The following is a 14,006-nucleotide window of genomic DNA, read 5'->3' as shown; positions in this document are numbered from 1 at the left end:
TCTGAATAGAATGCTCTGAAGATCCCCTTTTTTCCATGACCACAGTATCCATGGTGTTTTTGTAGATGCATCCACAGCCGTCACACCTGGTGAGCTCGAACTCCACTCTGTACTTCTTCCTCGCATCTGGACTGACAGACTTCCAATCAACGATACCTACACAAGAAATTGTACACTGACAAGATTGCATGCCACTTCTTCTTTTAAAATCCATGAAAGAATTGCAGACATCAAGTTCACAAGTCACCTTGCATGAACTGGCCATGTTTTTTTTGATAACATGAATTGGAAAACAAGGGCCTTAATAAGATTTTGCAATGGCAAAAACTTCTCTCTTTGGGACAATGCACTGACTTTGAAAGTGGGACTGAGCAGTGATGTCGTGCTTGATATCAGTATGTGCCCTTTGTAGGCTATGTGTTTTTTTTTAATTTTTCTTTAAAACACACTGATGACAGTGGGGACAATTCAATAACCTTTGTTCTTGCTTTCTACGAACACATTTCAAGCTGGTTTTAGCGGTCTGGATGAGCTGAGAAGCAAAAGGCATGCAGGAGCTCTCGCTCACTAGTGACTGACATACATTTGCTTTTAAAGCCCTCAGATACAGCAAATCGCAACATTTAACTTGCTTTCCACCTCCAGTAGCAATCTATCCAGAAAGAACAGACCTCCTCCTATTGCTTCCAACTGGCAACAAAATTGGTTTGAAAAGATTCACCATGTCGGTTGAAGTTAGAGGCACAACAGATTCAGTGAAGACTGTGTGGAATATTTCTGGGTTGGCTACAATCTCATCTAGGACCACCAAAATAATTAGACCTTCAAATCAATGATTAAAAAAAATGACACCATAGTAAATGCATCAGTTAGTGGTAATATATTTTTTCCTTTTAAAACTGGATTGCCTAAAGTGAACATTTCCAAATTAAATTAAATTAATAAAGAAATTTCAACATACCGTGAAAGTCTGTCCTGAAGATAAAACTTCAATGTTACCGTATCCCACTCTTCTAAATCTTTGATGCAAGTTAAGGCCCCCATAACACCTAGGGTGTCAGCAAAGGCAGAAATTGCTGCCCTTGCTTCCTCCACAGATGTTGATCTGAAACACAAAAACATTGTAAGAGCTCAATATTAAAATCTTTTATCATCTAGCCCAGCAAACAGTGCTTTTTAAAAACCAAAAATCTAGCTTTTAATGTTGTTTCTAATATGCTTTAAGACAAACCATGTGCAAATTAAACAAAGTCAACACCATTGCTGAGTATTTTCTCCTTAAAACTGAAGTAAAACAAAGACACTCTCAAAAACATGGTTTCATTCACTGGTGTTTGTCAAAAACAACCTATAACCAATCATGTCAACGTGCGGGTGGCTTTAGCATATCATTAATTATGACCGCTCTGAAGCAGAGGAGTCTCAAGAGAAGCCAGCTCATTTGGCTATCTTATCTTATCTTTTTCTGTTGATATGAACAGTCCTGATATCAATATAGCAGGTGAATTATGTATATGATGTATATTACGATGTAATAATTAAAACGTATTGTCTTCATCATATATGGCTGAACAGTGATGTTTTTTTTATTTGTGGATTTGGTTGAATTTGAAATTCTTTACATTATTGAATATTATGACGTTAACAAAAGCTTGCCTCACAAGCTTGTGATTTCCATCTATGTGCCAAATTGACCGGGGCGAGGCAATGGAGTAGGGTCTTCTAGGTATGAGCATGACCTCATGGGAGTGGTTGCAAGAAAGTCTGCCACAATTCCTTGGAGATCCTCCTTACTGATGCTTCACAGATAATTCCAATTCTTTCATTTGTCTTCTAATTATTCTAACACTCACATCCAAAAGTCTAGCAATTTCAGGAACTGTGAAGTCAAATTCAAGAAGGAATCGAAGGTGCTCTTTTGATATGTCATATTCCCGTTTTTTCTTGATCGAATAATTGGTGCTTGGTAACCATTAAGAACTGTGCACTGACAACTGTCTAGTATTTCCAATGCAGGCACCAGATTCTGCAAAACTTCTGGAGCATTGGGTATTAAATTGGTTTCAGAAAACCTGGACTACATTTAGAACTTGTTCAATTCTTATATAGACAAAGTCAATATCCTCATGCATGGATGCCAATCTACATTTAAGGTTGAGTAATATGTTGGAGACCTCTTCCAAAGATTATTGGGATAGTTGCCACTCATCTCTGAAAAGAAAAGACAACATCACTGTTTTTTGACAAATGTTACAAATACATGAAAAACAAACAACATATAGCAATCTGATGTCACGGCTGACAGACAAAGGAAGAGGATATGTGGATCTAAAAAACGCTTCTATGCTTTAACAAAAACAAAGAAGGTAATCCATCATGAAACAAGAAAAAAAAAATCAACTGTAACGGTTGGTAGTGCAGCAGGGAGGAATTTTGACTTGGACTTCAAACAATGTATGGGTTTAATGGTCGAAGGAAACAAACAGCAACAAAACACAGCATACCAACATCAGGAACATTAACATTTAGAACGGACAAGGAGTGCTGGGAGTGAGTTCAATATAAAGGGAGTGCAAACGAGGACGACCAGGGGCAGGGAATCCGGGGAGAGACGATGAGGAAGTGAGTTCAGGTGTGAGAAAGGGAGGATTCTGGGAAATGGAGTCCGGGACAGGCGTGGAATGTAACAGCAACAGCTTCACATAATATAAAGACAACACTGGTCAAAGAATTGAATCAAAATTAGGGTACATGAACACGTGATGCGAGGAATTCAAATAGAGCAGATGTGGAACACAATCAGTAAAAACTAAAGCAAACTAGCGGCAAGATCAGACAAAACAAGAACAAAAAAACGACAGGGCAAAAAAAAGAATAAAAAAAAAGAATAGTCCTAGACCACAAACTCATAACAAGTACTTGACCAAGGAATATTAGGAACATTCCCATCAGATAATGATGAATAATTTCGCCAAATCAAACAAGTAACTGAAGACTTACCCTGATGAACTGGATTGCCAACAAAAATCCAATGTTGTCAGTCAGTGAGCGGAATAGGTGCAGATTCAATTGGAGTAATGGGCGTGCAAAATGTCTTTACAATTGTCGCGAAAGCTGCCTATTCCACTCAAAGGCGGGCCGTAAACTTAAACGCTTTTGGCCTAAAGATGAAAAGGAAATGATAAATTCAACATAGACAAGGTGTGTACTTTGTATTCATAATCCTATCAGACCAATTCCCTTCTTTAACTGTAAACTTGGCAAGAATGATATTTTTAAAAAAATTACTTATGAAAGTATTCTTTCTACTTCTTTCTGCATGGCAGCGACATGATGTCATCACCACCACAAGTTTGTTTTGTTCTTATAGTTTATCAATAATCAAAATAAGCAATATTGTTATGTTAGGGTGGCTATTTGTGCCATGGTTACGTGCTAAATCAAGCCAGCCGAGACGGCCGTGTTGACTTCTCTTAACTTCTCGGTTGATAACCATATCAAATATGGTACACAAATATAAATAGCGTCATCAAATAAACAAATAACAAATATTATTTGAAGGATACAAATGTCTCATAAGGTAACACTTTAGATTACAGCCCGGAAAGTACTGCGTAAGTAAAATTAATTTACAGCGTAACTCTCGGTAATTCTAGTGTAGCTATAAAGTACGTATGTGTAGGTATAACTAAGGGAACAATATGTAATATTTGGGGAATAATGGGGTAACTACCAGGAAAATTAACAAATTATTTATAGTGGAAGTATTTTTTAATTAAGGGGTAATTGTCTGTGTAGTTACAGGGTAAATGTGAATCTATTGGCTTTAAATTAAAGTGGTGTTTGTTACCCTCTTGTTTCATGTCGTTACAGGGTAAGTATAAATGTGCTAGCTGTAAATTAAAGTGGTGTTTGTTACCCTCTTGTTTCATGTCGTTACAGGGTAAGTATAAATCTGCTAGCTGTAAATTAAAGTGGTGTTTGTTACCCTCTTGTTTCATGTCGTTACTGGATAAATACAATAAAAAACACATACACAATCTGACATCACTCAGAAACTTTTATTTGAAAAACAACTTCATTCTAAACAGATTTACGACACTTCTTTAAGTTACGTCAAGTGTGAACTCAACCCCCTCATGCACATAAAGTTGACTGTTGGTCAGAAGCGATAGTCTACAGTTTAAATTTTTTTTAAATATTGGCATTTTTCTTACAAACACTTATCGTTTCACTTCAGAAGACATTGGTCTTACCAGCCCAAGAGTCAGTGGAGTCAGCAGAGGAAATATCAGAAGGAAGTCAACCATGAAAAGTCAATGGACCATTAATGACAACACCGTCCTGTGGCATTGAATTTCTTTATCTTCTAACTTTTAACACTTACTTTTAAAACAATATAGCAGACAATATATAATTAATCAGTTTGACAGCTAAAAAAAAAAAGCATTACATAAAAATTATATAGCCTAAATGTAAATAAAATAATATGGAAAAATACAAAGACATTTATTAACAATAGCCTACTACTGTATGTATGTATGTATGTATGTGCAGTTAAAATAGGTGAGTCTGGTGTTTTGAATGTTTGAAACATTAGCTCCTCTAAGAAAACAGGTGGTAGCTTTTTCAGTTCATCACTCAGAAAGACTTAGATTTCAACTATTTCCTTAATGACTTAATGAGTGAAATCGATAGAGGTACATCAGTACAATCTAACGTGTATTGAATACACTTAGGATAAAAGAATGCATGGTGTAAAATAAACGTAATTTTATGAGCTGAACTATTTTGATGTGACAAAGGCATTTCCGCCTGATATAATGCATGATTTTTTTTAGAGGGAGTCACTCCTCTTATCATAAAGCTAGCCGTGAGCTGGGCTCACAAAGAAAAACATATTACTATTCAAGAGTTAAATGATGAACTTCAGCAACTTTCCATTGGGCAAAATGACAAGAAAAACACGCCAGTACAGGTGTCAAAGCAAACTTTATACAAATCTGGAATTATTGGATCAGCTTCACAAGTGGTTTCTGTTTAGGATTTTACCATTTTTAATGGCACACACTATTCCTACTATGTTGTGACATTGTTGACATTGTAATTGCCCCAAAGGTGAAAAGGGAAAACCTAGCAATGTTAGATACACTTGTTTGTGAGTTTCTGACACAGCTAAATTATGTATTTGGGGATATTGTTGCACCCAAGTGACGAACATCAATGGACCTTTCCATTTACTTTGGTGCATGTGTTTGAGGCGAAGCATCATTATTTTAAGACTGTTGCAAGTAGTTGTAGAAATGTAATTAAAATTGCCAAAATGAAAGGCACCAGATGAAACAATGCTGGGAATTTTCCACGCCCAATATCTTTGATGAATTTGAGATGGTAGTAGATAGGAGTATAGAGACTCCATTGTCATCCCATTAGACCTACAGAAAATTGGGTAACACTTTAGAATAATGGTCTGTTGTTAACAAGTAACTATGCAGGAAGTAATAAGTAGTACACTGTGACTGAACTTAATACTATTAACTAATATGGAAGCAAGATTAACTAAGCAGTAAGTAATAGCAAATTTAGGACAAAGGTAGTGCCTTATTAGGAATTCGATAATTACTAAATAAATATATCCTCTTTGAGAACTACTTGCAAACTATGACCAATTAATAAAGAATAACCAAATACTAATTAAATACTAATCACTAAAGTAACATGTCTAAAAAGTGAACAATAGTTTTTTTTACTGTTAACATGGTCATAACATTTATTTTTCAGAAGCTTGCACCTCAAATGGGTTCATAAATCTAATTAATGTATATTATATAAATTATATAATCCCCCCTCCCCCAAATAAATTGGCTATAGGTTGAGATTGTGACTACTACGCTTACCAAAGGATGAACGTATATTCTCTGTTTATTTCAAATTTAAATATAGAATAATACTAATAACGATTTTTGTTTGAAATGTTAAATAATTAGGAAGTGATGCAGACAAGCTCGTGATTGAATTAGTTCACCATGTGAGCTCTATTCAGTGTCAGTTCAATATGTCTCAAACTCCAAAATAACTACCTTTAAGTAACAGCAGCCTGGGGAGGACTTCTCTTTAGGATATAGATATGAATATAAACAATGATATTCTCTTGTTAAAAATGTACATTTCCATCCATTTAGCCCAAAAACCAGATACAATGGCTTGGTCAAAAGGAATTCTGCGTGTAAGCCTTTTCAGCCTTTCGGTGAAGTTCTCTTAATTTATTGATATCTCATTTTAAATCTGACTCCATTAATAATTTTATCTGACTCCAATTCTTAGTGACTCCATAAAGTGTGCTACATTTAGAGTTTATCAGCTGATTTTACGATTAGTTGCGATTTAATTTAGATCGTTGATTTTCTTTGTATCTTCCTAGTTTTCATATTCGTTCATCGAGAGACCCAATATCGCAGAGAGACAGGCGCTTCCGGACGCCCGCTCAAGGGCACAAAATGGTTACTTCTGTAATTAGTCAGAGGATGCAGAGTGAATATTTTACCTTTAAGTGGTTGCACATGCTCACTCAACAAAAAGTGTAATTTTAGTAATATTCACGGACTACAACTTGCCAATCCAGCGATAGTCAGGAATCGGAATATCGCGCACGCTGCGCCCCATGCTTCAGTCGTGGCGTCATCGGTGTGATCTATCATAACCCTAGATTTTGCGGTAATAAAGGAGTATACATCGATCCATACTAGAATAATGATTTCAGAATCATACAAGATAAATCAAGATTAACATTTATTTTGGCCAGACAGGAAAAGTAAATAAGTAAACAAGAATCCATGGTACACAACTGATCAGCGTAAAAACATAAAACACAATTGCAAAGCAATATGAAAATAATTTAAAAGAGTCATCATGTCTGGCACATCTACATGTAGTTTGGGTCAGTGTCTCAAAGACACTGACCCAGCACCACATGGGGGTTCTGACTACAGAATGTTACCCCCGAGAGTTAGGTTACCCTCCCTTAAATACTCCAACTAGAACAAAAGGGTTGTAAATATTTGCAACACAAACACCTGGTTTTGGTGGAGTGGATCAGATATCTTTGAAAAGACTCCTCAAAAGGAGAACAGAATTCTCATTAGTTTTCAATCTTTCTAATACTACTAGTGACTGCAGTGAAACTGAGACCATTTTACCATTCGCACCGAGACCTTAAAATACATCAAACATGAAAGGGATACAACAATAGATTTACAAGATACATCATCACTGGTATATCTGCATTTGGTGACTTGAAAACAGGGCAAGGAGAGGGCAAAATGGGGAGGGGGTGAAATGTGTGTCAGGGTGTTGTCACAGTTTCTGTGAGATCTTCTCTCAAGATTAGTGACTTTTATTGTTCAATTGCTGGGGTGTGTATCTCAGCTTTTGTCTTAGCACCAAAACCGATCCTTACAAAAACATTTTGCATCCTTAATGAAGACATTGACTGCATTTATGTTGCATTAAGCACAAAACCACATCTTCCAGATTACAGTGTTTGTTAGAATATCACTAGTGCCTCGCAGAAATGTATGACTGTACAGTATGTGTCAGATATAAAATATATTAAATAACTTTAATTAATTAAATTAAATTGAAATCCATGTCAACCCCTCACTAATTACTCAAGAGTAACCTTATCAGCCCTCAGGAACTACTAGTGATCTGGACCATTATTTCAAAGTGAAAAACATGTTAACCCCTCACTAATTGGGTATAACATTTTTCGAATATAACACTGAAACATTTCAATGAAATTGTAAAAGAAAATCAAGCACAGCGCAAAATATGATGTCTGAAGTAAACAAACATTCTAAATTCAATTCAATTTGGCACAATGATGAGACCTAGCCACAAACTAAGCAAAATTCTGTATTTACAAACTGTGATGGGAAACTGAGCCAAACATGATCGATGTCTAAATACAACACGAAAAATCTGTAAAAAACAATATTCAACAGAATTATATTGTGAGGATAAACTGAGCACACATCAGATAAGAATGTAGACTACACACAGCCACTGGTATGTTATTTATTCTTTTGTGGAATGGCTATGGTCTGCAAAGTCTAACAGCTTCTGCACTTTTTGAAAAGTAGCACGTAATTTATTGTACGTTGTGATATCACAGGCTTCCAACGCAGCAATGGCAGACGTATCGACAATTGTTGTCCTATCCACACCACACTTTTGGTATGCCTCTGTTTTGTTTGCTCCTTTTGACAGGTACTTCAGGACCTTTTTGTATCTTCCTATGACTTGCTCTGGTAAAAATACTGATAAAGAACAACATTGCTAGATTATAGTACATGAATGAATAAAAACTATGTCACTCAAGTCCTTATAACACTTAAATCCATTAATCTTAACAGTTTTCTCCAAATATCATAATTTTGTAGTTATTCTCAAAGCATATAGGCAGACTACATGGGAGTAGCACAACATACATTACAGAATATACTATATTAATTAATACATTTATAAATATAGGAATTTGTTTGCAACAACAACAATTCACATAATTTTGACTTTATCCTCAAAATAGTATTTTTTATTCATCATATTGATACAACTTTATTCTCATAATCATAGACTTTTCTCATTTTAAGTGGCACTAAACCCCTGTGGCAGCTTGAATAATTTAACTTAGGGCAAATATGTTTCCACAAAGAAAAAGCACCCATCATTGTAATACTGTAATGACCAGCATGATTGGAGCAACATGTTTTGGCATAAACATTTGCCTCAAAAATACAGAGACTCTTAAGTCCTTGATCAGAAAGTGTTTCTGTCACAACACTTCTCACAGGGAAAGAGAAAGCAAGACACATAATGTATTATTATTATTGAGTGTTATTTTATTTTTTATTATGGACGAGGAAGAGCTGGCAACACATGGAGAAGAAAAAAGTGGGTCTTCGGTATCTTGGCCATTAAGGGTGATAGAAGACGATCAATGTTGTGGCTGGTTGAACAGCACTCAACAAATCAAATCAAAATTCCAGTTAAAACAAGACATTTTCGCCAGGGATCAACCATTTTTAGTGATGAATGGAGACCCTACCCTTTTGACTACACTCACTACACTGTGAATCATAGCAGGTGGTTTGTGGACCCTATTGGGGGCCATGGAGGGCAATGGAGGCCACACCCAGAATATAGAAAGAGCAACAAATAAAAGCCAGGTGTGGAGAGGGAATAGGACAGAAAATCTGTTAAAGGAACACTTGACCTGCATTGAGTGGACATACTGGCTTGGACACAACCACCGTGATCCTCTTGGACGTTTGCTAAAACGACCCCTAGGGATCTGCTTTGGATAGCGTGAGGGTTCGTTTGTGAAGGGAAAAAAAAGGATGGCTCTACCCACAACAACACTGTCGAGCAATGTGTAATTTATTTGCAGCACCGAAGATATATACAAAAGTCCACAAGTGATGGTGCAAAGATATATATATTTATATATATATATATATATATTTATATATATATATATATATATATATATATATATATATATATACAGTGTAAAATTCAAAACCCTTAAATTATAAAGTGTCAAAGAAACATCAAACTGGAAAATAAAGATGAAAAATATATGTATACAAAATATACACAAAAGGTATCTTCAATATACTCGCTTTGGTAGATTGCTCAAGGCACCACAGTTGCACGCTCCTCTTTGACTTGGTTAACAAGTGATGAAGTTGAGTCCGGCCTCCCCTTTTATAGGTCAGATTCCGCGCCTCATATGGACATAACATTTCTTTGGTCATTAAAATCATCTATAGTCCATCAAACTTCACCCATATACAATAAACACAGGTTTAAACCCAAATCCTCATATAAATCACATAAAACAAAATCAAAATATAATAGCACTTGACTGACACTTTCTTCCTAATTTGTCAGTCCCCCCCTCCAAACAACACAAATGGTTTTGCCGGACTTTGAGTGTTAGCGCCATCCCGGCACACTACAATGACGTCATAAGCGTGTGCCGCTCAATCGATCGGTTTCGCCTGCGCCACCAGCCAGACCTGACAAAACACTCGCCACACACGACAAACAAATCACAGAATACACGACACATAAACGGGACAAAATGCTTGTGATGTAACAATAATAACAATAATAATTATAATCTGCAAAACTTGAAATGGCTCAACAATTTACTGCAGAGCAAGTACTGAAAACATTAAAATATTACTGTCACTGTCACTTGATGATGGATCTGGTGAAGGAAGCTGTCAGTAATCAAAATATTTATTTTGAAGACGTTGGAAATGAGTTTTGAGAATATAACAGAGTTATCCCGTAGCCACTCTTTTGTTATCCTGGCTGTGTGCTTAGCGTCATTGTCCTGTTGGAAGATGAACCTTCGCCCCAGTCTGAGGTCCAGAGCGCTCTGGAGCAGGTTTTCATCAAGGATGTCTCTGTACATTGCTGCATTCATCTTTCCCTCGACCCTGACTCGTCTTCCAGTTCCTGCCACTGAAAAACATCCCCACAGCATGATGCAGCCATCACCATACTTCACTGTAAGCGGCCTTTTACTGAGGAATGGCTTCCATCGGGCCACTCTACCATACAGGCCTGATTGGTGCAGAGATGGTTGTTCTTCTGGAAGGTTCTCCTTTCTCCACAGAGAAACGCTGGAGCTCTGTTCAGAGTGACCATCAGGTTCTTGGTCACCTCCCTGACTAAGGCCCTTCTCCCCAATTCTGTCATTAATTACTTACCTTCATGTCGTTCGACACCCATAAGACCATTGTTCATCTTCGGAACACAAATCCGATGGCTCAGAAATTCCTCCATTGGCAGCAATGCCATTTCCTCTCTCAAGACCCATAAAAGGTACTAAAGACGTTGTTAAAAAGTCCATCTCACTACAGTGGTTCTACAATAATTATATGAAGCGACAAGAATAGTTTTTGTGCGCAAAAAACAAAAAAAAATCTAAATAATGACTTTATTCAACAAGTTCTTGTCTTCCGTCTGGGCCTCTGACACATGACCCGGAAGCAGGGAACTTTGTTTACAAACAGAGGAAGACGCGCCATATCTAAGCTGTTGAATTCTACATTGATCGTTCTGTACATCAAACAGTTTTTGTAAATATGTCAGCAGATCTCAATGAAGAGGAGGACTTGCATTTTTTGCCCAACCGTACTTATTCGAACCTGAATATACAGAAAGTGAACTACAAGAGATGGAAGCAGCTGCAACACAACCACAGCCACAAGCTACTGGAAAACAGAGAGTAATTGACAAGTGGTGGTGTAAATGTGGTCAATGCTAAGCCATGCCTACTGAAATTGGGAGCGTGTGCTGTGTCGATTGGGATATTGTCATGCCACAGCTCGAGAGATTGGACAATTCTGATAATTCAGCAGATGAGACAACACATAGCTGCCTTACAGAGGATCCTGGCTTTCTGCCACAGTGTTTTGGAAGTGTTTTTTCATCTACCAAAAGTTAATTGGAAGCAACGTCCAAGGCTAGAAGGACCGGGTGGAACACTATCTGTTGAGTAAATAACGTTTGGCAATTTATTTTTATTTTAATGAGGTATTGCTCATGCTGCCTAGCTATTTACCATGCATTTGTTTTCTGTTTACTGCCAGTGCAGACTCGCGGCGTAACGGGTTGTACTGGAGTGGATACTCAAAGGTGAAAATCTGGGAAGACACAACAGACAAATTCTACCGTCTTGTTTTGTTCGAGCCATACGGGCAAGATACCCATCGTCATCAGGAACATATGTGGGTTGCAGTCAGACTAATTTAAACAAAAGAACAGCAGAACAAAAGAAAGATCTTGTAATTAGAATATGTCTTTAGGGAGTAGTTAGATGTTATTTGAAAGGGTTTTTAGTAATTTATCAACAATTTTATTTTGTTGAGTTAAATGTGTTCTATGTATTACTTTGTATTGGATTAATTTAATATTTTTATTTACACTGAAGCTAAATGTTTTTGTACAGATTGTGTTCCTGTACATGTAAATGTATATCTGTGTGTATATTGATTGAGGTCCATTTTTTAACTGGTACCGAGTGTGTATTATCTGCAGAAGTTAATCAATCATATATTTTCCTTATTCGTTTCGATGATTGGCTAATCATCCCAATTTTGTCTAGTACTGGTGCCTGTTGTAGTTGTATGTGACCGATTTTAGTAGTGATTGCACTCTTTATTTGTAAATAAAAGTAATGGTGTTTTTTTATCTAGATTGTATTTTTTTTTAGATAGCTCTGCAAATTGTATATATATTGTATTTACTGCAAGTCAATTTACTTGACTTGCCTCATCTGTTCTCGTCTGTGTCTGACAGCTACAAGTATACACTAAGTTTCGTTTCATTTTTATGACATGCTCCAATTCATGGAGACTCAGATGGCAGAAGCGCATGATTGTTTTCTTTATTTTAAAAATGAAAAACTTTTTGTTGTTATTTTGAATGTACACAAAAACAGACCCTTTACAGTTTGAATGATGTCTTGCTCTTATCTGTATGACCATAAATACCGTTAATTATTTACCGTTATAACGGTAAATAAGGTATTTTAAGTTGTTTCAGTTGCTAAAAATGCACACGTGCACACACACATATCAGTTCCAGCATTGCTGAGCTGACAGGGCATCACAGCCTCTTCATCATCATCAAACTAAAAATGCAGTCAACCAAATACAGAAAAAGGTATTCGGCTCTATTTATAGCATATTGTCTTGTGTAATATGTAGGCTGTGCCGATTAGTGTGACCACCGCCTTACCATCATACTGGTGTTCTTCCAAAACCATTTTTGCACATGTGAAGGATGTTGTTTTGCGTGAATATTGGGGCACAAGTGAAGTTCCCTATTCATTAACAACATGTATTCTTATTTCTGTGCATTGATTAATAATAGATAGTTAGCTAATCTGATGATGGTTTATATGGTATATGTTTAAGACTAGCGGGACATTTCCTTCGAAAATGCAATTTAACCATGATGTCCTCAGTGACTCAGATGGTGGGAATCTATGGAGACTCTTATGTGCATTGGTACATCCCAAAATGCAACACTTCTAATGCCTCTTTGCCGCAGACATTGTACAACTCCAGCTGCTACAGCGAGTAAACAGAAATGTCGGACTCTATGCTTCTCACTCAAGGCTGTGTCTATGCTAATAGGGCAGATCGTAACCAGTCATGGGCAGGGCTTCTCACCTCTTACGTAAAATCTGGAACCGCTCGTGTGAAGAGACTGCTTTTGATTTATGAGACTTATAAAAAAATGACCATTATATGCTGGTTGTTCTCGCACTGCAAACACACATCAGTGTTCAAACACCTTATAAAAGCACATTTTGCATAATAGTTCCCCTTTAAATAAAAAAATGACTTGACTATATAAGCTGGAAACACCTAGAATTACTGCTAGAATGTTTAGCTATTACACAACACAGCTTCCAGATGTCATCACATGAGTCCCACTCCCAACAGATGCCATATTCATGTCCAGATTAAAAACCTGTGAATTATCTCACTTAAGATGAATCAAATAATGCAGTGCAATGTTCATGATTTTATCAAGTTTGTTGTTTTATTAATAATCTTTCAGTTACATTTTGGCATCTCACAGCAAAACAGAAGTTTAAAGGGATAGTTCACCCAAAAATGAAAATTCTGTCATTTAGTCTCCCTCAAGTTGTTCCAAACCTGTATGAATTTCTTTCTTCTACTGAATAACAACAGATATTTGGAAGAATGTTTGTAACCAAGCAGATCTCGGCAGCCATTGACTAATACAGTGGGGGAAAAAATACTATAGTAGTCAATCTGCTTGGTTACAAACATTCTTCTAATTTCTTAAATCAAGATGCATTTACTACATGAGTAAAAGGACAAGACATTTTTTTCTTGTTTTCTGGAAAATAAAATCAAAATGAGAAAAATTATCTTATTGTATTATTCTTT

This window comes from Gobio gobio (genome assembly GCF_949357685.1).
Source record: "Gobio gobio genome assembly, chromosome: 5".
NCBI classification, from domain to species: Eukaryota; Metazoa; Chordata; class Actinopteri; order Cypriniformes; family Gobionidae; genus Gobio; species Gobio gobio.
This window is presented reverse-complemented; position numbering follows the sequence as displayed.